Raw genomic sequence first — 27,487 nt, 5'->3', positions numbered from 1 at the left:
CTTATCTTCATCACTGTTTAATAAGTTTGTATCTTTACTTTATTAATTGATATACGCCAACTATGGAAAATAGTTTCTTATATATACTAGAGGTTCAATAAATAGTTGACCAAATAAATGCATTGATTACCATTACAACCTTTCTGAATAATTTGTGTTGCATATCACCAATATTTGTAAAGTATTTAATTTTATATTTTCTACATTTCAAATGTTTTGCCCATAAAAAGGTTAAAGCACTAACATGTGACATTTCTGTATAACTTTATTATTAAACAATCAAAAAGACTGTTTCTTTTCGTAACAATTCTGTAACTGAAGTCCTTTTTAATCTATTTAAAGTATAATGATGTTTGAGATAAAGTCAAATACACAATATGGTAATTGTATACAAAGTGATAGTAATGTACTAGTAAATGTAAAATGCGAAGGAATAAAATCTGTCATCTATTTAGTCCACTATTGCTGTAGTTGAATGCATATTTAGTCATTGCATTGTGGCATCTAAAGAAATTGAGAGAAGCATGATAGGTTTTACAAATTTCATTATTAAATTAAAAGAAATATTTATTTGTGAAAAAAAGAAAAACATTTTTCATAGAAATAAAATCTGAAAGTAATTGATTAAATGGATTGTTGAGAAAGAATCTCCCACATAGTGATTTTGCTTTTTATTTTGATCTTGAAGACGTCATATTAAATATATTTCAGTGAAAACATTTCAGAGAAACTGAAAGAGGCTTAACTTCAATTCTCTGGTAATATAATGGGATATTTTATTTTTAGAAATATCACTTATTACATTCTTTGAAGTACCATTTGCACACAATAAAATTAATACATTTTAAGCATTTAGTTAATGAGTTCTGACTAATATAAATCTTGCATCTGCCTTCTTTCACTCAGCATAATGTTTTGAGATTAATTCAAGTTGTTCTGGGAATATTAATAAATTTTCAAATCTGTGTTATATTCTAATGTATATCACAAGCATCATCTATTAATAGAGATCCGTATTTAACTACATAAGAATGTGTGTTGCATGATCTTTGTCTCATTTAACATTCCAACCAACAAAGTAACAATTTAATATCTAGGCTGTGGCATAATGATTAATTTTCCCTATAGATATCCACTTGTTCTAGCACCACCTGTTGAAAATACTTTTCTGCTCTAAGCACCCATTTAAAAATTAATGGACCATGTAGGTATGGGTCTATTTCTTTTTTGTTCCAGCTTTATTGTGATATAAGTGACAAATAATGGGTCTATTTCTTGATTATCTGCTTTGTATAATTGACATACACATTTACCAATGCATCAATATCACAGTACCTTGATTATGATAGTTTTATATTAAGTCTTAGAATCAAATATGAATGTTTTACTATATTTTCCTTTTGGGTATATCTAGATCCTTCAATTATATGGATGTATCTAACACATGTATCTATATATATTTCCACCTTTACCTCTACCTGTAGTAATTATCCAATTCATGAACATGAATATTTTATACTTCTTTAGGTGTTTCTAATCTCTTTTAACAATGTTTTCATTGTTCATATTTATCATTGTTCCACTATTACACATATTTTGTACAGTTTGAATGATTATGTTTTAAAATATCATTTTCAAATGTTAACTACTAGCATATGTAAATACAATTGATTTTTATATTAATCTTTTATCCTGCAACCTTGTTAAATTCACTTATTCTGGTAGTAGTTTTGGGGGCACTTAAAAATTCATTCTTTGCCTAGACTTATTCACTCTTCTGATATAAGGCTTATTTTTCAACTGTAGAGTCAAATAGTATCCTTATATACACTTCTGCCATTCATTCCCTCCTCTCCACTTCTCAGTTCCTCAGATTCTAGACACTTTAATTTCTCCCACTCTGAGAAGACTTAATGTCTTCTCAACTCAGAGAAACCAAAACCATTGTGTTCTGCTAAGGATATCATTCCTTAAACTTCTGTTCACAAAATGCTTCCAGGCAGAAATCTGGTGTGATCATAGAGCACACCTCATTTATTTCCTTCTTGTAGGAATAACAGCCATGTACTTACTGCCTTTAATACAATATCTATAAACAGTTGTGTTATATATAATTCAGTGTTTTAGTTGTTTACAGTGAAAGAGGGAATGCAGTATTAATTTGTTCATGGTCAGAAACAGAGTATAATTAGTTTCTTTAATATGTTATTGCTCTAAAACAGCAATTTTCAACATTTCATCTCATTGCACACCTAAACTAATTACTAAAATTGTGTAGCATACACATGAAAATATATATATTTTTGTCCAGCCAGTGTGGCTCAGTTGGTTGAGCATTGAGATTTGATTCCCAGTCAGGTCACGTGCCCAGGTTGTGGGCTGGATCCCCAGTGGTGGGAGGGTAGAAAAGTGGGGGGTGGGCGGTGAGGGCATGCGCCGGAAACAACCAATCAATGATTCTCTCTCATCATCGATGTTTCTACCCCTCTTTCCCTCTCTCTCCCTTCCTCTGAAATCAATAAAAACCTATTTAAAATATACATATACATATACATATATAAATAAAACACTATATATATATATATATAATCTGACAAAATGTTAGGTATAATTTTTATTCATTGCACACTGGCTATTGTTGTGTTGGCTGTTGTCACTTTTAATTTGACAATCCAAGGGAAAAGAGGTCAGTGCCTCTGACTTAATAGTTAAGTGTTACATGTTTTAAAAATTATTGCAGCACACCAGTGTGCTGCGGCTCAAAGGTTGAAAACCACTGCTCTATAAAATAAAGACCATCTCCTCTAAAATGCTGATTTTCAACTTTTTTGTTAAAATTTTTTACTGAGATTAAAATATTTTACATACTACAATGCAGCAATTGTGGAAATCAAATTTCCAGCCCCTCTGGGGCGGGGGGAGGGATTACTTTTTCTGTGTAATTCTATAAAGTCTATATTCTTTGCCATGTTTAGGCACTGCAGCCTCTACTCAATTAGCTTAGTTGTCAACTAATGATTGTACTGAGATTTCCTTAAATACCTGGAATCAATGTCCCATAATCCCCTAGGAAGGGCTCTGTGTGGGTGTTGGGGCATGTCTTCAACATTCAGCTGGTCAGGTTACAATTCTGCCTTTATCTTTATTTCCTGCTTGAGCAGAGCCTCAAGGTCAGGCCAAGGCTGTGTCAAGTTTCTCTATGGCATAAACACAGACTTATTCATGTGTGTGGCTTTATAGCTTCCCAGGAATATGTTTGAGCTTCGCAAAGACTCTATGAACTTCGCATTTCTCAACTTTTCCTTTTAAGCTTCTGTGGTTTGCCTATTTTTTGCCCTACTCTTCTTTTTCTCCTCAGGGCAACCAAAGTGAATCAATGCCCTGTCATTATTTTCTGACAATTACCCCTGGAGAAAAGGTTATTCGCCCAGAAGAGCTCAGAGTCAGTTCAAACATAGACAGACTTGCAAGTGGATTTTTACAGAGAATGAGGATTGAAGGAACTATAATCCCATGTTGTCTCCTCTCATGGCTGCCAGGCTTGGTTTCAGCCTGATTGTGACCTATTGGTTTTAAGTCTACTGTAGGGATGGACAGCATAACGTAGCAATAGGCAAATTACAACATCAGAAAGCTTTCTGTGTTTATTAAGAACCGGCCTTCCCCCGTCCTGCCCCACTTTAACATACACTCTCTGAACAGCTGCATGCAAACCTTTGGCTAATTTCTAGATTTCTGAAAAAGCTGATTCTGACATTTTATGTTGTCAGTTTTATCATTACTTTTACAAAGGAGAGAATTTTCCAGAGGCCCTTATGCCACCATTTATTCTAAAGTTTCCTGGGGATTATATTTTAAATTGCTTCATTTCAAATCTTTTATTTTTGGAGAGAATGAAGGTTGCTTTATTGCTTTCCTAGTGGTGAGGCTCAAAGTTGATAAATAACTCCAGCCAATGATGTATTACAATGAAAATAAACATAAACGTGGAACATGAGAATCACAATTTTGCAACTCCGTACTGATCACTCTTATAAGGGAGTGTGCCCTGGTCGTTGTTCAGGAAGTCTCCCTAACATTTATTCAAATGGAATGATAGTATGTGTTACCATTTTATTTTTATATATTTTTCTTTAGATTAAAAAACCAGGGTAGATAATTACAGATATAAATATTGTATGAAGGTTTGCGACTATGTGTATGACAGAAGTGGCAGTAAAAACTTTGATAAATATGCCATTTTAACACTTTATGAATAAAAATGTTTGGTTGTTCAGTCTTAAAAGAAATAAAAGCCCAACTTTCTGAAAAAAAATAAAGTTATGAAATTCCCAAGGATTTAATATTCTTTTGATTATAATTCATCAGCTAATATCTCTTTCCTACTCTAATACATATCCTATCCCGCCCAAAAAAACTGTATGAATTTCAGTTGAATTAAGACTATGTGCTTATTAAAATTAATAATCCTGATAGCATTGATAATAGCAATATATGTCACATATTATATTATTAATATAATATTAATAATCACATTTTAAAATAGGAAGGCTTTTTGTGCTAAAAATAAATATTTATTAGGATGCTATCTGTCAACAAAAATTTGTAGGCATGAGATGGTTTGGTCAAGCAGTCCTTTACATTTGATGTCTTAATTGTTAATAATAACCTTCTTGACACTCAAAAACAACCATAATTTTTTATCACGTGAGAAGTTTCTTTACATGGTTTCTCTACAGAAATAGAGATAGATAGAGATAAAGCAAGAGCAAGAGCGATATATATATATATATAGAGAGAGAGAGAGAGAGAGAGAGAGAGAGAAATGCACCAATAGGAATCTTGAATGTGCTCACTTGTGCGGCTTATCTCACATCACTCTCTTCACACCCACTTCACTCTAGATATTGTGAATCTCCTTGGGTTTTGAGTCTGCCCTCTGATACCAGCTCCCCTCTGTCAGAAAGACCCTTCCACCTGTGTACTGGCTATAGGTTAATCATCCGTCAGATTCTATTTGAAACATTACTTCCTGTCACTGCCCATGTATTACCCGGACTAATTCATTAGGTCCCTTTTAAATGTTTTTATAATTCATGTGCTTCCCTTTCTACAACCCATTTTTTTTAATCCTTAAAATCAGTAAGTTTGGAATTTCTAACTTCCCTGCAACAATCAAGCCTTTAGTGTATTTCATTCTTCATCTAGTAGCAATTACTTAAGACATCAATGGTAAATAAAATGTTTTTTCTTAAATGCCTTAAGGCATGTAATTTTTCTACTTCCATGTTAGTATGAAAATCTTAACTCTCTTCTATCCATATTTCTGTCTATCTCTCTCTCTACCTACCTAATCTATATATAGGTAATTATCTTTTTCTGTTGCCCCAAACTATTTAGAAGTTTATCCAGTGAACTAGTGATTAATAGTATTTCATTCTTTTATATATAATACTGGAGGCCCAGTACACCTGTGGGGTCCCTCAGCCTGGCCTGTGCCTTCTCACAGTCCAGGACCCCTTGGGGGATGTCGGAGAGCCGGTTTCAGCTCGATCCTTGTAGGCCAGACCAAGGGACCTCTCTGGGCCCAGGGTGCAGGTGAAGCAAATTTGGGGCTAACAGTGCCCACAGCCAATTCAGCGAGGAATTGGGCTCCCTCCTCTACTGGTCAGAGCGTCGGCCCCCTGGTGGTCATTGCCTGTCATAGTTACCAGATGAACGGTCGAATGGTCAGGTGGTTGCTTAGGCTTTTATATATATATATATATACTAGTGGCCCGGTGCACGAAATTCGTGCACTGTGGTAGGGGGGGAGAAGGGGCCTCTCAGTCTGGCCTTCACCCTCTCCAATCTGAGACCCCTCAGGGAATGTCCAATTACCTGTTTGTGCCCACACTTTTAACAGATAACAGCTCCATTGTTGTTCTTTTCTTATGCTTAAAACCATTGGAATTAGTAGGTATTCAAAGTGTGTATACATTTTGGGGGGACACCCTGTATATCTCTAGTCAGTGGTGAAAGAAACCAACAGCAGATTTGGAACCCACACACAGGGAACCTTGCTCATTCCCCACATGTCTCCCCACTTCACTTTCCACCTTCGTGTGCAGCAGGAGAATCAATGTTTTCTCTCATTACTTCAGAAAAGCACGTCCTGTCACCTTTTGCCCGGCAGGAGTGCGCTAGGCCCCAAGCAAGCAAGGCTCAGTCAGGGCAGCCTTCACTCATGGATGCTGGCACCCAAAGTGCACATTCCTCCTCTACAGTCGCCCCGACTATCCCACTGTTCACTGAGAGGACGGAATTCCTCTCTGCCTCTGGGCTCTTGATCTTGAACGCTGACTGAAGGCACCTCAGAGAGGGCCACCCGCACCCACCAGGTGTGTCTGTCTGCACCTGCTCCTGCCTCAGCACCTGCATTAACTCCCCAGAGGTGATCTCGTAGCTGCACTGGCCTCCATGGGAACAGGGCATCACCACTCCTCCCTCTCACTGTCATCTCACAGGCGCCCACTCTCAGCACCCAGAACACCCAGACACTCTCCAAAGGACGTGAGCGCATCAGAGGGGATGTGTGCACATCCTGTGGGGGTGTTAGGCATGCTGGGTTGATGGAAGTGTGGTGGAGAGGCGGGGGGAACTTGTGCACGCCTTGGTTTGCAACTGTTGCAGGCGTGGGAGGGTGACAGTGTGCTGGGGGATGTTCGCAGGCCAGGGGGGTATGTGCACACTGGAGGCCTCTGGCTTTGCAGATCCGCAAATCCCCGTGGTGCGGCCAGGAGGACATCAGTCTGGCCCGCCACGGTGGCTGTCCCTGCGATCCTGCACCTTCTGGGCCAGGAGGCGGATCTTGCGCAGTCACTCCTGGGCACTGATGGCTGCCTCCCTGCTGTGAAGGGTCACGGATCCAAGTCCCGGGACTGTGCACAGCCTCAAGCGCTGCCCCCCACCCGGCAGGGTCACAGATCTGTGTCTTGGTCCCGTGGACAGCCTCAAGCACTGACCCCCACCTGGCAGGGTCACAGATCCGGGTCCTGGACTGCAGACAGCCTCCCGCGGTGCCCCCCCCAACACCCGCCTGGCAGGGTCACAGAGCCTGGTCCTGGGACCGCGGACAGCCTCAAGCACTGCCGCCCTCCTGGCAGGGTCACGGATCTGGGTCCCGGGACAGCAGACAGCCTCAAGCGCTGCCCCCACCTGGCAGGGTCACAGATCCGGGTCCCAGACCGCAGACAGCCTTGCCTGCTGCCGCCTGCCTTCAGTATGCAAATTAGCCGCCATCTTGTTGCTTCAGGGTGGGGGTCCCCACTGGGGTGCCTGGCCAGTCTGGGTGAGGGGCTGAGGGCTGTTTTCAGGCTGGCGGGCGACTGAAGCTCCAAACCTCTCCTTTTTTTCTTTTTTTTTTTATTCTGGCATTTATTTACCTTCTATGGCTGTCACTGGAGCTGAGAGCCGGCTTTCTCTCTGAGGCTCGGCTGCTGAAAGCAGGTTTCTGGCCTTTGTTTACCTTCTGTATTTGAAACTTTGTTGCAACTCCACCTCTGAGATCCCGGCTGACTGAAAACAGGTTCCTGGGGTTTTGTTTAGCTTCTATATTTGTTACAATGTTTCAAACTGCAAGATCAGAGGCCGGCAGCGGCAGGTGGGAACATTGGAGTCCTCCTTCACTGAAGCAAGCAAGCCTCCTGTTAGCTTTAAGCTGCCTGGCTGCCGGCCACCATCTTGGCTGGAAGTTAATTTGTGTATCTCCCTGATTAGCCAATGGGAAGGGTAGCGGCCGTATGGCTAATTACCATGTTTCTCTTTTATTAGATAGGATACTAGAGGCCCGGTGCACAAAAATTTGTGCACTGGAGGGGGGGTCCCTCAGCCCAGCTTTCTCCCTATCACATACTGGGAGCCCTCAGGGGATGTCCTACTCCCTGCTCTCTGCTTCCCTTGGGGAGTGGGCCTAAGCCACAGTCTGGCCTCCCTTTGTGGAAGGCGACTGGGCTGATCAGGGGAAGGCACCAGCCCCATCACCCCTCTGTTGCAGCCACTGCCAGTCACCGCAGCCACCAAGGTGTTTTCATCAACACAGACAACAGTCCCTTCATCATGAAAAATGGCAACTTTCTTTAGACATTTTCAAGATGTGTCTTCAATAGGATATGACATTTATTTATTTATTTATATTTTTATCCTCACCTGAGGATATGTTTCCATTAATTTTTAGAGAATGTGGAAGAGAAAGGAAAAGACAGAGAGAAACATCAATGTGAGAGGAACACTTTGATTGGTTGCCTCCTACATGAGCCCTGACCTGGGCCCAGGCCAGGGAGGAGCCTGCAACCTAGGTACATGCCCTTGGTCAGAATTGAACCCAGACCCTGCAGTGGGCAGGCCGAGGCTTTATCCACTGAGCCAAACCAGCTAGGGCAGGATATGACATTTCTTAACCTCCCAGCAGCAGACCTACCTTTTTTTCTCCAGAAGTGTGGTGAAAAACCCTAGATCACCTATTTGGACTCTTATTACCCAAGTTACTAAGAATATTACCAGTGGCATACAGGGAGCTAAGCCAATCCACAGTCAGAAAAGGTGTTTCCTCTGTAGTTCACACCAATTGCCGGCTTGGCCCCTGCCCAGGCCTAACACCTCTGGCTGAGTCATTAGCCCTGGGCAGAGGACCTCCAGCTCCCTAAATTGTAGGCTCAGCCCCTGCTCCCCACCATCGCCAGCTCCCTCTCTGCTCCCTGCAAACACTGGCTCTGCCCCTGCCCAGGCCTAACGCCTCTGGCCAAGGTGTTAGGCTTGGGCAGGGGACCCCCAGCTCCTGCAATTGCCAGCTCCTCCACTGCTACCTATGATCGCTAGCACCGCCCCTACCCAAACCTAAAGGCTCTGGCTGAGGCATTAGGCCTGGGCAGGGCACCCCAGCTCCCCGCCGCCTCCGCCGCTATCAGCAATATAATGCCTCAGTCCGTGGCTTGGCGCCTATGTATGCAAATTAACCACCATCTTTGTTGGCAGTTAATTTGCATATCGCCCTGATTAGCCAATGGGAAGCATAGCAGAGGTACGGTTAATTAACCTTTTTGTCTTTTATTAGATAGGATATATATATATATATATATATATATATATATATAATCACATTTTAAAATATGAAGGCTTATTTTGCTAAAAAGAAATATTTATGTGGATGCTATCTATTAAGAAATACTTATAAGCAAGAACTGGAACTATATAGAAAAACCAATAATAATTGTAGCATTTCAAATCACTGTTTAGCAATTGAGCTTGAGGTAAAAAATGTCTTGGGAGTATCAAATCATACCTTTTATCCTTAAGAGCCACTCCTCACCTTCTTGAGCACCTGTTTTCCATAATCTTGATTCAATTACATTCATTCATCAAAGAGCAATTCAAAAGCAATGAATCATACTCCTAGAGCTATTATAAAAGGAGAAATGTTACCTGAAAATGCATAAGATATATTGCAGCCTATCACAACAGGTAGAAATGTATTATTCATATTCAAAGGTAAATTAGGGTCTAATGAAATGCTTGTTTACACTAATGCCAAGCAGAGATTTTCAAGTTGTGATGTAGTGACTGCCAGAGCATTTCAGTCTTATGAATTTCATATTCTCATGAATGAATGGTAGAGTTTTCCAGAAGTTACATTATGATAATACACATTTTTAGGTCACTTGTCTGATAACTATTGATATGGATATGTATGCATATTATTTTACTTTAAAAATACTCAATTTTAATTTCTAATGGTAAATATTTACTGATATAAGATCCATAAAGCAAAGTTCTTAGTGATCTATATTTTTAGAATGTAAAGGAATTTGAAAGCCAAAACGTTTGAGAACCACAGATTTATGATAGTACATATATATATTTAGAAATTCACATTTATAAGTGAAAGAGATATTTAATGCTCTTTCTGTAAAATTAAATTGATATTTAAATGACTTCACCTTTTTTGGGAAAGTATAATATTTCAGTTATATTTAATGATGACAAAGGTTATTAAGAGGTATTTTTAGTCTTTCTCATAAAGAGAAAAAGTTGTTAAAATTCAGAAATATACTTGGAGAGTATTATGCTGATTGAAATAACCCATCAAAGAAAGACAAGTATCACATGATCTCACTCATATGTGGAATCTAATGAACCAAAGAAAACTAATGTTCAAAAATAGACCCAGCGTCATAGATGCATGAACAGACTGTTGAACCTCAGAGGGAAGGCAGGGGAGGGTGGATGGGAAGAGATCAACCAGTAAACTTGTATACATATATGCATAACCCATGGACACAGACAATGTGGTGGTGAGGGCCTGGAGGTGGGGGGGGATGTGAGAGGGTGGAAGAGGTTAATGGGGGGAGAAAGGAGGACCTATGTAATACATTCAACAATAAAGATTAAAAGAAAGAAAAAAGAAATACAAAATATACACATTTTTAATTTTGAGAAACACATTTTTTAATATCCAACAGGCAGGTTATATATTCAATCCAGAAAGCATCTGTTTAGGTATATACATTTAGAAAATTAACCAGGCCGTAGGAAAATAACAATTTGTAGCATTTTTAATAATTACATATTAAATGACTCAAATATAATCCAGTACATCATCCATTAAGGCTCCAGTATTTTTGCAAAAGCTATTTGAAATTAAAATGGAATACCCAATGGATATAATTACAAAACAACTCAAGTTTTATTCTACATTATAGTAATTGATCCTACAGTGAGATTTATTCTGTAATCATGGTACTCAATGACATTTACAACTAGAGTAAATTAAAGTAAATGAAGAGGAAAATTGCCTTCTTTGTAATATTTAGTTCATGATAGGCTTAAACTACTATGTCAATCCATGTTCATCAATAGAAGTTATGGTGCTTGCAGACATAATTGAATCAAAATATTATCTCCAAGAAACAGACTATGTTACACAAGCATAGAAATGGTGTGTTTTTTTTAAAACTGACTTCCTTTTCAAGTCCTTATTAAAATGTATTCCAAAAAGTGGATAATTTGCAGCACTATTGCATATGATCTCTTTTTTATTTTAATATAAAGAAATTGTACTCTGTATCTCCAGGGTAACTTGTTCCTTTAGGATTCTTTTTAGAATTTATATTGTGCTTATCTCTACTAGTTAGTTTAATTAGAATCCCAATGATGAATTCGAAACATTAAATATAGATTCTTGGGGAAACTATCCCAGTGAAATTTATAGATTCTAATTCTGAATATAAGATTATTGCTTGCTAATAGGTTAACTTTATGTTTATAGGAACTAATAATGGTAATTCTAGTGAGAAGGTAAATTGAGAGCAGATCACCCCCCCAGACCCCCGCCTTTGTCTACACCGCCATAACCATGCCCCTGGCTTCTGTAATCTCACTCACTTCTTGGCGGGTTGACAGTGAGAAGCAGGGGAGGTCTGCGTGCTCGTGCACGTGGCACTCTACCCGGGTCCAGGACTTTCCCCAGGGCGCAGATGGGGAACCCAGTCCTCCATCTGTAGCCTAGGCAACAGGCCTTCAGCGTGAACTTCAATGGGTGTGGAAAACCTGCAAAATAACCGGAAGCTTAGCATGTAACTAGAAAGAATGTCTAGAATGTGTATATATGTCATATATGGGAGACAAAGAACCTAGGGATGTATATAAGGCAAAAACCCCTGCCGCCTTCGGCTCAGCCTCTGGAGGGTTCTCCCCTGAGCCAACACCAGGGCAAATAAACACTCTTTTTCTGAACCCCCAAGTGTGTTTGGTTTGTCAGTTCCCACCGGCCTGATTTCTACCATAAGTGGGGGTAGTAGTAAGAGTAACATTGTCAACACTGAAAAATATTTCATGAAGAAGATGAGTTTCTTTAAGAAAAGGCAGGATAGGTCTGGGAAGTGTTAAAGTATAATATTTTCATTAATAGAATATTATTTAATATTTAATATATATTCTTTATTTATTAGGTGACCGTAGTACAACTGTAAATGGCAAGTTATACAGCCTTCTGAAAAATATTGCTCTGACATCATTTCCTAATAATTGTTCATTCTGCTGAGCTATCCAGATCTCCATGCTGTTCCTTAAACAGATCAGCCACACTTCTCCAAAAGGCCTTAGCACTTGCCACTTGCTGTTTCTTCTGCCTGGAAAGTTCTTTCCTCAGATAGTCATTTGGCTCAGTCACTCATGTCCTTTTTTTATTAAATATCACTTTCTCAGGAAGGAACTCAAAATGTCCTTCAGAGTACTTGGCAATATACAATTGATAATAGATGATAGATCAATTATCATAGATAGTAGATAGATAGATGATAGATGATAGATAGATAGATGATAGATGATAGATAGATAGATGATAGATGATAGATAGAAAATGTTATAATTTTATTTCTCTTGGAGGAATATAAATTCTATGAGGACAGGGTAATTTGCCTTTTGCCAGTTTTTTTGTTTGTTTGTTTGTTTGTTTGTTTGTTTCTTATCTCAAGCACACAAAGCCGAGAACCTGGAAGGAACTCAAGAATTATTGGATGAGTGAGTGATTGATAGAATTTGAGACTGCACAACTAAATGACTAAGGAAAAAATGTTCCATGGGGTGGAGGGTTCAAGCTATCATCTCTAGTGATTTCATAGGAGATAGAAACATTTTCACTCTCCAACAAAATCCATTGAATTTTAATTTTAGGAGATATCTAAGTGAAAGCAGGAGTGCCTATTAGGTATCTTTTCCTCTCACAATTTAGTGGTAAATTACATTTATTTTAAAAACAATCAATTTGATCACGTTGAAATGATTGAAGTCAAAATTAAAAATGTAAAGGAAGGTAAGATTAAAATGCGAACATGTGCTCCATCACATCTCTGTTCTCAGCCAGCTGTTTCCCACTCCCCAGAGGTGATCGTATTAAAAATGTGAAAAACAGAGTTGTGGCCACTTTCAGGCAGATGGCATATATTGCAGGAGTGTTACAATTGGCAGTTTAGAACTTGATTTTTATTTTTACTTTATTAGCCTCCAAATTTTCCATCTTTGATCTTCTGTTCTATAAAATCTGCATAGTACTCCACAAATTTGCCTATAGTGCATCATAATGTATTTTAAAAGCCCTTGAAAACATTAAAGCACTATTATTTTTGAATCTTATTCCTAATGCTGGAATTGATATTTCAGATATTATACATCTCAAATGAATGAATGCTAAAATTACATCCCAGTTTGAGTTTAAGGCTAAATTCTAGTACTATAATTGTTGAGTAAAAAGATATGCCTTTTCATAGATACTGAAGATTTATGATATACTTATATATAAATATTTTCCTTTTTGTTGTGTCTTGGATTTATTTTTTGTTATGTCTTGACTGTTTCCATCAAACATATGTTGAAGTTCCAGCCTCTACTACCTCGAATGTGACTTTAATTAGTTTAGATTAGAAAGTAGAAAATAGAAAATCAATTAGAGAGCTAATGAAGTTAAAATGAAATTAACAGAGTAGACCTTAAAATCATTGTCTGATATCCTTATAAAAAAGATAAATGTAACCCACTGAACTACCACACCAGGGCCCCAACAGATTTTCATATATATATATATATATATATATATATATATATACCTAAGCAACCATCCAACCATCTGACTGCCTGACCATCCGACTGGTAGCTATGACAGGCACTGACCATCAGGGGGCAGATGCTCAACACAGGAGCTGCCGAGTTGAGGTGACTTGGCAGCTGTAGTTCTCAAGTGATGCACTTGGAACCCGAGAGGAGGGAGCCCGATTCTGGGGTGTGTCACCCGAGAACCGCCCTCTCGCAATTCTGGACCCCTCGAGGGATGTTGGAGAGCCAGTTTCCACCCGATCCCCACAGGCCAGGCCAAGGGACCCCACCTGTGCACAAATCTGTGCACTGGGCCTCTAAGATTATATACACACACACACACTAGAGGATATGTTTTTATTGATATGAGAGATAAGAAAGGGGAGGGAGAGAGAAATATCAATGTGAGAGACAAACATTAATTGGTTGCCTCTCGTAAGTGCCCCAACAGGAGATTGAACCTGCAACCTAGGTATGTGCCCTGAATGCGAATCAAACCTGCAACCTTTAGTGTACAGGATGATGCTGCAACCAACTGAGCCACCTGGCCAGGGCTGATTTTTTAACGTGTATAGTTTCCTAGTGCTGCTGTAACAAATGACCACAAACAGTGATTTCAAACATCAGAAATTCATTTTCACATACTTCTGGAGGTCAGCATTCAAAATCAAGGTATGGGCAGGGCTCCCCTCCTTACAGACGCTCTATAGAAAATCTGCTCCGTGCCTCTATCACTTCCGGTGTTTGCCGGCTTCTTTGGTTTATGCCAAATGGTCCAACTTCTGCCTCTGTTCTCACATAACCTATTTTGTTTGTCTTCTCTGAGTGTCTCTGAAAAAGTCACTTATTATTGGAAAAGTCACTTGTTATTGTCCACCTGGATAATCCAAGATAATCTCCTTTAACTTAATTACATCTGCAAAGATACTTTAACTAGGGAAAGATTCTCAGATTCCAGGGATTGAGATGTGGACATAACTTTTGGTGAAACTACCATGAAGTTACTATAGAATGTTACAAAAAATTTGGACTAAAAGGAATTGATTTCACTTATATGTGGAATACAATAAACAAAATAAAATTGAACCAGAAGTATGGATATATGAAACAGATGGACAGAAGTCAGAGAGGAGGAGGATGAGGGGGACTGGATGAACAAAGGTGAAGAAATTAGCCAAAGAACATATATGCATCACTCATAGACACAGACAATAGTGTGGTGATGGCCAGAAGGAGGGGGGCAGTGGCTGAGTGGAGGTGAGTAAAGGGGGTGAAGGGAAACATCTGTAATAGTGTCAACAATAAATAAAAATAAAATAAAAAATAAGAGTAATTTAAAAATATTAATTTGAATGATACACCCATATTTGATACTGCAGGCTCTATAGATTACATCTTGGATCTATTTACTCCCCTCCACTCGATTTTATCCTATCTAATAAAGAGGGAATATGCTAATTTACCCACACGCCATTGCAAAGATTGCAATGCCCACAGCCAATAAGAAGGGAATATGCTAATTGACTGCCATGTCCTCAAAGATGGTGGCACCCACAGCCAATAAGGAGGGAATATCCTAATTGCTGCCAAGCCCTCAAAGATGGCAGTACCCAGTCCCCTCAGCCCCACCTGGGGCAGGCCTGGCCTTGCCATGCACCTGCCTCTGGAGTCCCCCAGTCCCCTCAGCCCCTCAGCCCCCCAAGGCTGGCCCGAGGCACAAGCAAACCTCAGATGGTGGCTGCCCAGCCGCCCAGGGACGCCTGAGGCTCAGGTAACCAGGGCCGGCCGAGGCTTGCGCTGCCAGTAGTGGCAGCAGCAAACGTGTGATGGGGCGTCGCCTTCCCCTAATTTCCAGGTCGCCTCTCACCCCTGAGGGCTCCTGGACTGTGAGAGGGGGCAGGCCGGGCTGAGGGACACCCCCCCCCCCCCCAGCCAGTTCATAAATTTTCATGCACCAGGCCTCTAGTTGAGATATAATTGACATAGAACATTGTGTAACTGTTTGCGTTGAAATAATTTCAAACACTTCTCATAAAGCATTACTTTCTTAGATAAAGCAAGGAATACTAAATTACACAGAAATAATAAAAGTAAGTATAATAATCAACCTCTGATGGTTTGCAAGTCAGCATGTATTTCTCTTCTACTAAGTCTCTGGATTTGGTTTGGATTCTATGCTTTCCCGTTACATCAAATCTTAAAGTACTGGCCAGCAAAAAGCAATTGGCCTTGCTAGGCAAAGCAGTATTTCTGTGTCCCAGGACAGGCTAATCAAATGCTCAACCCCTCAAGTTTCAAACTTCAGTTACATTAAGACAAATATAATTATTTGAGCTGATTTTTCCATCTTATCTTCTCTGTCTGATCAAACTATGTGTTAATTTTTACACCAGAGCTAACATACCTTCCATCCTTACTAAATTTGATTTCCCCCTTTTTTTTTGTTTTTGTTTTGTTGTTGTTTTGTAAGCTCTCCTGCAGTAAAAATCAATTTTAACAAACCCCTCCCCGATATCAGATGGCTACCATACAGAGATGGGTTGATATTAACTTCATCCCCATCTCCAGGGGTGACAACTATAGAAGTCACCTCCCATTGTCCCAGTGACTTGTTAATTTATCCAGACCTAAGTCCATCAGTGCACAGAAATTCCCAGCTATAGACATTGTTCCAATTCTATATGAGTAATTCCAATTGATAAAATCTAGTCTTTTGTTTAAAAAAAAAATTATAGGAGTGTACGCTTTGTCTCCTGGATGGCATTGTATAAGAATATGAAGCTTGAAAATTTTGTGAGACAACAAATTCATTTTTTTTTCATCTCCAATCCCAGCAAAAATCTAATAACGTGTAGTGAATCTCCTAGAGGTTGATACAATACCAGACCAAATGTCAAGTAAATCCTGCCTTATCTGCTCATTATAGAGTAAGCTGGCCTTACACATTCCTTATTACTTTTGCCAGCTTGGGTTTTCTGTTAATATTTGTTATTAAAAACACCCTAAATTATGAATATTTATCATATTTTCAAATATACTATTTTTTATTTAATTTAGAAAGCATCCAAATCATCCTGATTATTATTCAGGATTATATATTTTCAAAGGTTAATAAGCCATCCATTGCATTCATTTTCTTTCACTTTCATTTATCTTGTACTTAATTAATTATAAAAGTACTGATATATTGGGATTTCTTTGTTATATGACTTTCTACTGTCTTTTTAATTTTTTTCACATTTTTGTTATAAATTTTGATGGCTAGAGATCCCTAATTTTTAACATAGTCAATTCATCAATATTTTCCTGTATGTTTTTTTATTTATGGAGTTTCTACAAATCTCTTCCATTTCATCTTTATAAAACTTAAAATACTTTATAGGTTGTTGCTTAAAATTTTCACAGGAACCTCCCACTTCAAGCTATATAATCTGTTACATTAAAGGGAATGAATCTAGGTATAGTTACATTTTGCAAAAAGATAATTGAACATATTTACAAGCTGATAGAAAGTACAGAATTAAATGTAAAATAAAAATCTAAAAGCTATCTGAAAGTTAAATAAATATTTGTGAGAACTGTGATGTGAAAAAAATTATTCAAATTTGAAGCAATGGACAATCACAGAAAGATTGTAAGGCTCTGGTGCATGGATTACAAAACTAGTGAATCAAGGAATATACCATAACTGAGATAAAACTAAGTGAAAATATTAAAAGTACACAAAATATACCCAAGTACTATACATTCTATATAAGTAGTTCATTTAGTTTATAAGAAAACATTAGAATCCCAAATGGTAATTGAGAAAATTAAATGAAAATTCTATTTCATATAAAAAATGGTGGACAAACATATGGAAAAATGTTATTCTTTTATGGTAATCAAAAAGTATAAAGTTAAAGTTAAACAATATTATTTGACTTACTATATAAACTGATTAATAATAAGTCTTAAAGAAAGTGTAGGGAAAAATCTTTAATTGATGTGTAGTAATCCATTTGGAACAACATGGCAAATCAAGAGCCATAAAAATGCATGGAAATGGGGTGTAGGGCTAAGCCATCAGTCAGACATCCATAGCGAGCTGCCACAGAGGCAGAAGAGGCTCCACCACCACCGCTGTGTTTGCCAGTTGTGAGCCCCGCTTCTGGCTGAGCTGCGCTCCCCCTCTGTGTTGAGCATCTGCCCCCTGCTGGTCAGTTTGCATTATAGCCACCTGTTGTTCCCCCATTCAGTTGATTTGCATATTAGCCTTTTATTATATAGGATAGTCTCATTTGTTTGTTTTCTCTTTTGTTTCCCTTGCCCTAGAATATGTATCAGTAAATATTTTACTACTAGAGATGTCTGAGATTTTGTTGCCAATGGTTTCTTCTAGGATTTTTATGGTTTCACAATTTATATTTAAGTATTTTATCCATTTTGAGCTTATTCTTTTGTATGTGTAATTGGTGGTCTAGTTTCATTTCTTTGCATGTATCTTCCCCCCACAATCCCCTCCCCCCACACACCTCCCCCCCCACACACACACACTTACCCCACAAGGCCTTCACCACCCTATTGTCTGTGTCTATGGGTTATGCATATACGCATATGAGTTCATTGGTTGATCTCCCCGTCCTCTCCCTGCCTTCCTTTTAAATATCCTCTTACTTTCAAGAAACATACCTTTAACAAAGTACAAGACATTATATTAACAGTTTCAAATCCACTTTACAGACTTTCTACAATAAGAAGCTAAAAGTAGGCAAACTTAAGACCTGTCTAGCAATTAATGCTTTAGTATTTTCTTATTTTAAAAGATCTAGATGTTTAACAACCTTTATTATTTAACCCAGCAAAACTTCACAGTTTTAAGTCACCAAAGACCTTGGAAAACTAGGTATAGACACATACAATCATCTCTGAAAAGCTCCATCAAAAGCCCTTCATTTTAGTTACATCTATTTACTGAGCCTTAACAACTCTGTAAGATCTCCAAGCCAATCACCATCCAGGCCACTTTCCTGGCAAATTCTGCAACAGGGATCACATGACCCTGACAAGTTTTCGGAGACTGGAGGAAAGGTTGGGGAGCAGTGAGATATCAGGCCCGCAGCTGGCTCCCAGGACTGCCGCAATTCCCGGGGCCTTCAGCCTCTTGGATTTAAACCTGCCACGTTCTCCCTTTCACAAGGGGTCAGTGCCCTGCTCCTGGCAGATTCTACAGCTTGCACAAAGACACTGCTGCAGCTCCCACCCTCCAGGAGAATTTGGAGCATTTAAAAGGACTTATGTTTACATTCTGTTCTTTAATTATCTTAGCCGTGTTTGTATGCTTAATTACCCAGAGGCTTTGAAAGGCCTGACTGAAAGTGAGACGCCCAAGGTTGCAGCGGAGAGGGTAGCAGGAAATGGTAACCTTGCAGATGCCCATTCGCCCCTGTGACCAATCAGGTTTTTGAAGAAAGGCCTTGGCAAATGGGTCAGAGCAGAGCCAGAAGTCAAGAAAAATGTGGTTGGCTTACCTGCCAAGTCAAGGGCCACCCTTGGTTCCATCTCTTCATAGATGATGCTCTTAGTGGGGGCCAACAGGGGCACAGGACCCACATGAGCTCCACTCCTCATAGTGGCAGGACTGTTAAGTAAGTGTTTGCAGTTCTTCAAACAACTGCCTGCAGTTTTGTAGCAAAGAAGGGGTTAAAAGCAGCAGCTGCTCTTGGAGGGGTTGGGGGGCACCGGTAAGTACAGGGAAGTGAGCTAAGAAAGCAGGCTGCTCCACTTTTGGGAGAAGCAGGACTGTAAGGAAAGTGTTCCTTAATTCATTTGAAATTATGGCAATATAGACTTTATAAGTTGTCCTAAATCCCTAAAAGGGCTATAAACATTTGCAAAACAAATTTAACCGGAGAACAGAGCTACAATTTAGAGACCTATTTACAGGCCAGACTTTTGTGTCCCCAAGTTGGTACTGGGGCTAAGCTGTACTACAACAGAAAATCAATCTCTCTTTTTAAAGTTTGAGGGACAGTTTTTTCTCAATTATCCCAGAGGTGAATCCTGTGGTTTTCTATTTGAATGAGAACAGAAGAGATTACAGGGGAGAACAGAGCCACTGTCTGGGCTGACCTTCGGGTCATTTGATTTATACTGTATTGGCCAAGCTGTACTGCAATAGAAAACTAAATGCTTGAGCTTGAGGTCTCTAAGTCCTAGAGAACTTCCAGTTAAAAAGGAAGCAACCCAAGGGGGAGTCCTTTGCCCATGAAGAAAACTAGAAAAGAAAAAAGAAGGGGAAGGACTTCCCAGGGATGATAGCATGGTGAGGGATAAGGGCTGAAAAAGCAGTGGAAGTGTGGGAAGGGCATTCCTGACCCAGAGGACCTACTGCCTCTGAATCCAGTTCCAGGAGTCCCCAGAGTCTGGAGTCAGACCAAACCAAGATCCGCCTCACATTAAGCATCCTTGAACCTGAGAATGGACCGAACCAGATCAGATTCAGACATAAGCATCCTTACACCAGAGATAGGACAGAAATGGGAACAGCCGAAAGCAATCTTTTTTAAAAAATATATTTTATTGATTTTTTACAGAGAGGAAGGGAGAGAGATAGAGAGTTAGAAACATCGATGAGAGAGAAACATCGATCAGCTGCCTCCTGCACATCTCCCACTGGGGATGTGCCCACAACCAAGGTACATGCCCTTGACCGGAATCGAACCTGGGACCCTTCAGTCCACTGGCCAACGCGCTATCCACTGAGCAAAACCGGTTTTGGCCAAAAGCATTCTTCACAGCCAGATCCCAAAGGGACAGGCCAGGCACTGGGTTTTCCATCTCACCAAAGACCAGGATTTGCAGGGAGAAACTAGAACCTAGAAGCTGCTAAAGTCCTCAGAATCAGTGAGATTTCGAATTTACTGACTGAGGAGGAGGGGCACCTAGGAGAGCGTCCATGAAGTTCGAGGAGAAAGAGATGTTAATTCGCCCCTTGTGGGCCACCAAAATCTTAGGGTTTGGCCTGTGGTGTGGGCTGTGAAAGAATTCACAACCTAAAGAAGAGATGCAGAGAGGTAGTTTATTTTACTTCCAAGGGAGGAAAGGGCCAAGAATTGCTGGTCAAAAGAGGGCAGGGAGCAGAGAGTGACTTCCACTTTTAAAGAGTGACAGGTTGCTGTTGCTAAGTGATAAGGAAGGGAGGAGGGTTCTCTTGAAATTGAGCAGATACCAGGGGCTGTCTTGAAAAGTTACATATAGTGCCTTAGTTTTAAATCAAAAGATCATTATAGCCCTGGCCAGGTGGCTCAGGGCACATACCTAAGTTCCTGGTTCTAACCCTGGTCCGGGCACATATGTGAGGCAACCAATCCATGTTCTCTCTCTCTCTCTCTCTCTCTCTCTCTCTCTCTCTCTCTCTGTCTCTCTCTCTTCCTCTCTAAAATCAATAAAAGTATATCCAAAGGTGAGGATTAAATTTTTTAAAAATGATTATTATATCAGTGGATTTGTTTCTGGGATCTATTATGCTTCATTGGTTCATTTGTCTGTTGTGCCAAATCATGCTACCTCAATTATAGTTTCAAGTTGGGATACTTGGTAGTGTAATTCCTCTGTTTTTGTTTCTTCAAGTTGGACTTAACCTGGATATTCTAGGTTGTTTGTATTAAATACACATTTTAGTATCAGCTTATTTTCACAAAACATCCTCTGAATGTTTGGGGTTTCATTGACTAGATCAATTTGTGTTGAGAATTACTTTCTGCAGGACTCTAAATTGGTTTTTTAAATGTCTTCCTGGCTTATTAGTTTCAGATTAAGAAACTCTCCAATGTGCAATTCACTTTTCCTAATATTTATTCTGTCTGGAAAGAATAGATCCTTTTGAAATTGTGAGTTAAACTTTTAAATCAATTTGGTAATATTTACAATCATTATCTCTTTGAGTATTGCTTCTCTGACTCAACTCCTTCTGGAAGCCCAGCTAGCCCCATATTAGATCATTTTACTATAATGATTCTTCTTTTTTTGATGTTTCAGCTTATATGGTTTCTATCGATCTGATAATCTGATATTCTACTGACTTTTTACTACTCAGTCTTCAGTTGCTAAATTTATTTATTGAGTGCTTAATTTCAGCTTCTGAATTTATAATTCTACATTAGCCATTTGATTCCTTTAAAGAACTGCATTTTCTGGTTCAATTTTGTTTGTTCTTTAGAACAATGGATTTGCTGAATACTTTGATCTACTCAATGGAATATTTTTGCTCTTTTTTTTTTGTTTGTTTTTTTGTTTTGTGGTTATTTTTTTGTATAGCTTTCTAAACTACATGGCTTCCCTTAAAGGGAAAAAAAGCAGTGTGTCAGGCTCAGGGGTTTTTTTGTTTTTTTTTGTTTTTTACTTTTAGCTCCTAAGTAGTTAGCATGTTGACTTTTAAGTCTCCAAATTTTTCTCTTCAATCCCATGAAACCACCAGGAGCTCTCTGTTCTTCTGTGAACTAACAAAGCCTGGATTAAGTATTTTTTTTCTCTAGTCTATATATTTTGCCTAGTTTTCAGGTTGCCGGCCCCGCCTCGCAGGAACACTGGTGGTAACACTATTTGCAAAGTGTTCAAAATATTCTATTATATTCATAAACAAGAGTGACACCAAGATGTTTTTAATTGTTTCTTTTTATTTCTTTTGAAATTCAAATTACTTATTTTCTCAGTAGTAGCAAAGAGCTGCCTCCACAGGGTCCCTCGGCTGGAGGAGGGCAGGGGGTCAGTACTAGCCACCCATTCTGGGATGCAGAGGGCCCTCAGTGAACTGCAGTGGGCCTGCTTGTGTGGGTCACCTGTGGTCAGCACCTTCCAGGAGCCCCTCCTAATGTGTCAGGTGCGGGTTATCTCTGCCTTGTGACATGGGGTCGACCCTGGAGAGCCATTGTAGCCGTGTCACCTTCCCCACACGGTTTGTAAGCTGCTGTGGATGTCCTGTGTCAAAGCTTATGCTACCCATGTGTGGTGTTCCCAGGCCCCTGTAGTGTGACATCCTTGTGAGGCCTGGGGTTCTATGTGCGCTGTACAGGCCGGGTGAGTTTTGGGTTCTGGGGAGGTTGTAAGCTAGAGGGATGCTGTAGAAATTTAATTTCAGGGAGGCTGAAGACACCAATGTGCAGGAAAGGGCCTGGCCTTAAAAGGTGGACCCCTGCCTCTCCTCCATGGGGTGAAGGGAGGGGAGGGGCCATGACCTTTTCTGGGTGGAGGGGTGAGTGGCCCACAGCCTTATAGGTGCTCACTGGTGACCTGGGCCAGGACTCCCTGATGTGGATAATGAGCTTCTGGTGCTGGGCAGGGTCACGCTCTGTGGCACCCTGCAGCCTGGTCACGTGGAAGCCCAGGCTGTGGAGCAGGGTCAGTGAGGCCACGTGGGCAGTGGGCGCCTGGTACAGCCAGCATCAGCCCCTCCTCCAGCACCAGCCCCTGCTCTGTCCAGGGGAGCGCTGCTCCTGCTCCGCCTGCTCCTTCTGCTCCTCCTGCTCCTTCTGCTCCTCCGAGGCCTCCATCTTCCAGAGGTGCAGCGGCTCTGCCTTCCCAGGCTTTGCTTTGGTCCAGCAACTCTTCAGTGAAAATGGAGAAGTCAAAGGTGAAGCCACTGAAGTCTCCAACCATGTATCCATGCTGGAGGGTATTCATGAACATAAGAGCGGAGCCCGAGTCCTCTCCCTTGATCTTCTTTTCCTGGTTCTCCTCCATGCACATCTTTTATTTTTATTTTTTAATTTATCTTTATTGTTGAAAGTATTACAGATGTCTCCTTTCTTTATGTGTGGATGTGTGTTTCCCATTGACCCCTTCACCTGTACTCGCCCCTTCCAGGCCTTCACCACCCTATTGTCTGTGTCCATGGGTTGTGCATATATGCATACAAGTTCCCTGGTTAATCACTCCCCACCCACCACCCACCCTGCCTTCCCTCTGAAATCCATCAGTCAGTTCCTTGCTTCTATATCTCTAGATCTATTTTGTTCATCAGTGTACTTTGTGCATTAAATTCCACATGTAAGTGAGATCATGTTTGCTGTTGCTAATGGTAAGAGTTTTGTTTTGTTTTTTCTTTTTTACTGCTGCCTAGTATTCCATGGTGTAAATGTACCACAGCTTTTTATCCACTCATCTGCTGATAGGTACTTGGGCTGTTTCCAGATCCTCCCAGCACATCTCGAAGGCTTCTGACCGCTGGTCTGTCTGCAGCTCCTGCAAGTACTGCCGCTTCTGCTGGGTCTCGTCCGGGTACCGCTGCTTCTCTGCGGCCTGCAGTTTGCCCAGCACCTGATGATCTCAGGAAAGGGCAGGTCGGGGTGGCGCCGCAGATCTGGCGAGGCTCATTCAGGAAGCGCACATGGCGGTGACCTGTGCTTTGGGACCCTTTGGCAGGATCTGTGCTTCTCGGCCTTGGGCCAGCTGTGCTTCTTCACAGGTTCCTCCTCCCGAGACCTCCTTCTGACACACAGGCCCTGGGTCCTCCCTGTGATCTTGATTGACAGCCCCCAGGAAGCCCCAATGCTGCCCAAGAGCCTTGCTACCTGCCGGGAGGTGGCATCACGCTCCTTGGGGCCATGACAGGTGCCTGGGGCCTGTTCTTAGCCTTCCGGGCTGCATCTCCAAAGACACTTTTCTGGACTTCTGGCAGCTGCAACCTTCTAACCCTTGATTATTTCTTTTCTTTTAAGTGTGAGAAAACTAAGCCCGCATTATATTCCAAATATGCTCTATAATCATTCTTTAATTTTCTGTGTAAAAATAAATTGAAAGTAGGTGGGGGAGAAGGAGTAAATTATGTGAAGAATTATTTGTTCTTGATTTTCTTCTAACCCCCCGAGTGTGGAGGAGAATTGTTTTAGAGCTGAAATGCACGAGTCAGTACTCACTCATTCAATAAATATCAATTGAACATTTCCAAAGACCAGGCAAATAGTCTTGGCCCTTGGAATTTATGGAGTTTACATCTAGTGCAAAATAACATTATAGCACAATCATGTCACATGCTAAGTATACCATGTTATACAAATATCTGGTATAGGTAGAATAAATATCTAAAAAATATATATATCTGTGGTAGTGAGGTCTGATTTCATGTACCTTTATATGAATATGTATTTGATTTACATTTTAATTATGTATTTGTCCTTCAAATGATGGTTCGGGTTGCTCTTATCATGCCCCATATGTACGACTGTGATAAAATACACTGTGACCAGCTGCCCCTTCTGTTCTGACACTTCTGTAAGTCATTTGACAAATGATTATTTTAGACTCTGCCAGGAGTGCCTGTGTCTGTCTCCAGGAACGCTGCCTCTCACCCTTGGGGCACAGTGTTTTCCTTCAGTCATGCTGCTGCGGATTGCTCTCATCCAGCCAGCGTGCTGCCCTCTCCCTGGCATTGACATTTATGCCACATTGCTTCCTATTATGCTCTGTGCATCCCTGAAGAATTAATTCTGCCTGCCTTTTATATAATTCTCCTTGGTTAGGTCATCGCACTTTCTCAAATTTAGCATTCAGGTGAAATTCTTTAGAGAGTGAAAAGCCCAGTTTCTCCCTCCGCTATGACTTACTGGGGACTATTTTTCTGGCCTCAGATGTCGTTTATGCGAGAAGAAAGTCAAATTCTCAGAATATGTGAAGAGAAGGATTGAGCCACAAACTCAGGTACAAATAAAATAAACCTTTCTAAGTAAATAATTATATATGCTTTCTATAATCTAAGTAAAACATTTGCAACTCTGGTTCCCAAGTCATAACCTTGACTTTGAAGAAATGTCAAAGCAACTGTATCTTGGATTTATGTGCACTTCTCCAATGAACATTCACAAAACATTTTCCCCATCCAAGGGTTATCTCATTTGTCCCATCCAATTGATCAAATTCTCATTATGATATTTTAAAGCATAGCCCACAAAACAGCAATCATATTCATTGATGCTGTATTCTGCCATTGGAAAGTCACAATAGTAGCCTTTCAATACCTGATGTCTACCAGTCAAGTTTAATGGATAGTGTTTTAGCTCTCTCTTACCCATTATGGTCTTCAAATCCTGGTCCCCTCCTAGATGTTGATCAGTGAAATTGCCTAATTATTCCATTTTTTCTTAATGCCCTTTGGCCTTGTTTTTTAGTTGTTTCATTTTTCCCCACCTCTGTTTCCTTTGCCATATTCAGTGTTCTTCAATAAGAAAGGGACATATGGTCGTTTTATATTAAACTTTTCCAGGAACCTATATACACTTTTCCATAGCTGTTGCACCAGTTTACATTCCCACCAAAGATACAAGGGTTCCAGTTTGTCCAGATTCTAAATCTGAGTATATGTCCAAAATAATTGAAATCAGGATCTTGAAGTGATATTTGCACTCACAAGTTTATTGCTGTATTTCAAACAATGGTCAACATATGGAAACAACCCAAGTTGTGTTTTTTTCAATTTTATTTCATTGCTTAAAGTATTACAAAGAGTATAACATGTCCTCTTTTTTTCCCCCCTTGATCTTCCCCCAGCCTCTCCTACCCCCCAGTGTCTTGTGACCATTGGTTATGCTTATATGCATGCATACAAGTCCTTTGGTTGATCTCTTACCCGCCCGCAACCCTCCCCAGCCATCCCCCTGTAGTTTGACAGTCTGTTCGATGCTGCTCTGCCTCTGTATCTATTTTTGTTCATCAGTTTATAATGGTTTTTATTATCCATAAATGAGTGAGATCATGTGGTATTTTTCTTTCATTCACTGGCTTATTTCACTTAGCATAATGCTCACCAGTTTCATCCATGCTGTTGCAAATGGTCTTCTTCCTCTTCTTAAAGAATACCTTTCAGCATTTCATATAATACTGGTTTGGTGATGATGAACTCCTTTAGCTTTTCCTTATCTGTGAAGCTCTTTATCTGACCTTCAATTCTGAATGATAGCTTTGCTGGGTAAAGTAATCTTGGTTGTAGGTTCTTGCTATTCATCACTTTGAATATTTTTTGCACTCCCTTCTAGCCTGCATAGTTTCTGTTGAGAAATCAGCTGACAATCGAAATCAGGTAACTAACTGTTTTTCTCTTGCTGCTTTTAAGATTCTCTCTTTGTCTTTTGCTCTTGGCATTTTAATTATGATGTGTCTTGGTGTGGTCCTCTTTGGATTCCTTTTGTTTGGGGTTGTCTGCACTTCCTGGACTTGTAGGTCTATTTCTTTCACCAGGTAGGGGAAGTTTTCTGTCATTATTTCTTCAAATAGGTTTTCAATATCTTGCTCTCTCTCTTCTTCTGGCACCCCCATAATTCGGATGTTGGTACACTTGAAGTTGTCCCAGAGGCTCCTTACACTATCTTCATATTTTTGGATTCTTCTTTCTTATTGCTTTTCCAGTTGGGTGTTTTTTGCTTCTTCATATTTCAAATCTTTGACTTGATTCTTGTGATCCTCTAGTCTGCTGTTAAATCTCTGTATGATATTCTTTATTTCAATCAGTGTATGCTTAATTTCTAGTTGGTCCTTTTTCATATCCTAGAGCTGTGGTCGTCAAACCGTGGCTCACGAGCCACATGCGGCTCTTTGGCCCCGTGAGTGTGGCTCTTCCACAAAATACCACGTGTGGGTGCACATGTACAGTGCTATTGAAACTTCGTGGCCCATGTGCAGAAGTCGGTATTTTGTGGAAGAGCCACACTCAAGAGGCCAAAGAGCTGCATGTGGATCGTGAGCCATGGTTTGCCGAGCCGCAGTTTGCCGACCACTGTCCTAGAGGGTCTCAATAGATTTATCAAAGGTCTCACTAAATTTATTGGAGATTTCTAGAAAATTCTTGAAAAACCTTATAACCATGGTTTTGAACTCTATATCCAGTAGTTTGCTT

General features: G+C 40.2%; 1 pseudogene; it reads right to left on the bottom strand.

Annotated features, from left to right (window-relative positions):
* Positions 1 to 22,944: 22,944 nt before the first annotated feature.
* On the bottom strand, positions 22,945 to 24,174 carry LOC139016799 (SWI/SNF-related matrix-associated actin-dependent regulator of chromatin subfamily E member 1-related pseudogene; annotated as a pseudogene).
* Positions 24,175 to 27,487: the final 3,313 nt, after the last annotated feature.

This window comes from Myotis yumanensis, unplaced genomic scaffold (assembly GCF_028538775.1).
Source record: "Myotis yumanensis isolate MYYU_CA2020_CCGP unplaced genomic scaffold, mMyoYum1.0.hap1 SCAF_9, whole genome shotgun sequence".
NCBI lineage: Eukaryota > Metazoa > Chordata > Mammalia > Chiroptera > Vespertilionidae > Myotis > Myotis yumanensis.
The sequence above is the reverse complement of the archived record's forward strand: the minus strand, read 5'-3'. Positions and strand labels throughout refer to the sequence as shown.